Here is a 2,500-nt window from a genome sequence, read left to right as displayed (position 1 = left end):
CAGCTATCCTGAGGGAAACTTCGGAGGGAACCAGCTACTAGATGGTTCGATTGGTCTTTCGCCCCTATACTCAATTCTGACAATCGATTTGCACGTCAGAACTGTTTCGGTCTTCCATCAGGGTTTCCCCTGACTTCAACCTGATCAAGTATAGTTCACCATCTTTCGGGTCACAGCATATATGCTCAAGGTACGCTCCAGTTAGAGGTATAAATAATAATAAATTATCATTATACATAACTATATGGAACGCCCCGGGATTGAATTAATTGACTATTTAAGAAAATAGACTAAAAATTAATCCCATTATATTTTTAAGTTAAGTTAATTATGCCATTAAGTTTAATATAACTCAATGACTTGCACATATGTTAGACTCCTTGGTCCGTGTTTCAAGACGGGTCCCGAAGGTATCCTGAATCTTTCGCATTGTTAATCATATAAATGCATACAAATAAATATTAATATCATAGATATTAAATTTTTTGTAAAATTCAAAAAATGAATTTTAGCATTATATATAATAAAATCTATCAACACTTTATCAAATCATTAGTATTTATTCTATGTTAATATGCTTAAAAAGCAAATTAATTTAAATAAACTTAATATCACCAATGATCTTTTGATAAATACTTTATTATGTTAATAGATTACAATGTCCTTATATGAAAAAAATGCACATTATTTTTAATTATTTAATGATGAATTTTTCATAATGGATATTCAGGTTCATCGGGCTTAACCTCTAAGCAGTTTCACGTACTATTTAACTCTCTATTCAGAGTTCTTTTCAACTTTCCCTCACGGTACTTGTTTACTATCGGTCTCATGGTTATATTTAGTTTTAGATGGAGTTTACCACCCACTTAGTGCTGCACTATCAAGCAACACGACTCTTTGGAAATATCTTTCTAGTAATCATTAACGTTATACGGGCCTGGCACCCTCTATGGGTAAATGGCCTCATTTAAGAAGGACTTAAATCGTTAATTTCTCATACTAGATATTAAGATATTCCATACACTGCATCTCACATTTGACATATAGACAAAGTGACTTAGTGCTGAACTATTTTCTTTTCGCTCGCCGCTACTAAGAAAATCCTTGTTAGTTTCTTTTCCTCCCCTCATTAATATGCTTAAATTCAGGGGGTAATCCCATATGAGTTGAGGTTGTTTTAAAATATTTTTTATCTTCTCACAATTTAATAAATAATTATATCATCTTTTCATCTCTATTTTTCTTTTTTCCTTTTATATAAATATATATTATAAATAATAATTATGTAAAATGAGGCAATTCTAGAATAAAAAAAATTAATTTTTATGCTAGACATTCCTCCTTTAATTACATATATAAATTAATATTTTATATATATATAAATAATATGAAAATTTTTTAAAGAGAATACTTAGATTCAAAATTTTTTTTATTTCATTTTATTTGAGAGGATTGTTTTTTTTTAAGAATATATTAATAAATAAAAAATTCATTATATATCTTTATTTTTTTGCTATTAATATTATGAATTATTTAAAATCCAATAATATACACATTTGCTTAAATTCAATTATTTTTATAAAAGAATAAGCAACTTATTTAGCATAGTCTTACAACCCTCAACCATATGTAGTCCAAGCAGTACTTTAAAATTTAATTTAATGTACATAACAGCATGGACTGCGATATGCGTTCAAAATGTCGATGTTCATGTGTCCTGCAGTTCACACGATGACGCACAGTTTGCTGCGTTCTTCATCGACCCATGAGCCAAGTGATCCACCGCTTAGAGTATTTTTTTATTTATTTTTATTTATAACAAATGTCAATTTTTTTTTGCATATATTAATTGAAAGAGTAAAATTAAATAATAATAATAATAAAATATAAATTGATTTTCTTTCAATAATATATATCAAATATATTTAACTCTAAACATTTTTATTAAGTTGCGAATGTCTTAGTTCAACAATAATACAGTGGTGGTATTTATTATGTTTGATTATTTTGTATTTTTTTAATCATTTTATTTATATATAAATATAATAATAAATATATACCACTTTTGTTATTGTGAACAAATTAACTTATCATTCAATCAAATGAATAATAAGTACAACTTTCTATTTTCATGTTTAAAGGTTTTTAAAAGAAAAAATAAGAAAAAACATTACAAAATGTACCATCATATTATATTTAATATGATATAATTGATGGATAACAAATTGAATGAAAAAGAATAAAAAGAATATGGATTCAAAATAATTATAAATTTTTCTTTTTTTTCTTTTTTTTTCTTTTGTTTGTTTTTGTTTTTATTTGTTTTGGCATTGTTTGTTTTTCTTACGGATATGGAACACAATAATGATCCTTCCGCAGGTTCACCTACGGAAACCTTGTTACGACTTTTACTTCCTCTAAATAATCAAGTTCGGTCAACTTTTGCGAAACAACCGTGACACACGAGGCGTCACAGTGATCACGTCCGGAGACCTCA

General features: G+C 27.2%; 2 non-coding genes and 1 pseudogene across 2 annotated transcripts in view; all 3 read right to left on the bottom strand.

The window, feature by feature from the left end:
• LOC128870906 (large subunit ribosomal RNA) overlaps positions 1-1,178 on the bottom strand; it is a 4,518-nt pseudogene extending 3,340 nt beyond the window's left edge.
• A 438-nt stretch (positions 1,179-1,616) lies between these two features.
• On the bottom strand, positions 1,617-1,797 carry LOC128870897 (5.8S ribosomal RNA). Its single transcript, XR_008455599.1, has one exon. It is a non-coding gene; the product is annotated as a 5.8S ribosomal RNA (ribosomal RNA).
• Positions 1,798-2,365: 568 nt separating this feature from the next.
• Positions 2,366-2,500, bottom strand: part of LOC128870880 (small subunit ribosomal RNA) — a 1,991-nt gene continuing 1,856 nt past the window's right edge. Inside the window, exon 1 of the ribosomal RNA XR_008455583.1 lies at positions 2,366-2,500. This exon is cut by the window's right edge and continues 1,856 nt beyond it. This is a non-coding gene — a ribosomal RNA (small subunit ribosomal RNA).

The sequence above is a fragment of the Anastrepha ludens genome, unplaced genomic scaffold (assembly GCF_028408465.1).
Source record: "Anastrepha ludens isolate Willacy unplaced genomic scaffold, idAnaLude1.1 ptg000082l, whole genome shotgun sequence".
NCBI classification, from domain to species: Eukaryota; Metazoa; Arthropoda; class Insecta; order Diptera; family Tephritidae; genus Anastrepha; species Anastrepha ludens.
Note: the sequence above shows the minus strand (reverse complement) of the source record. Positions and strands in the feature narration are given on the sequence as shown.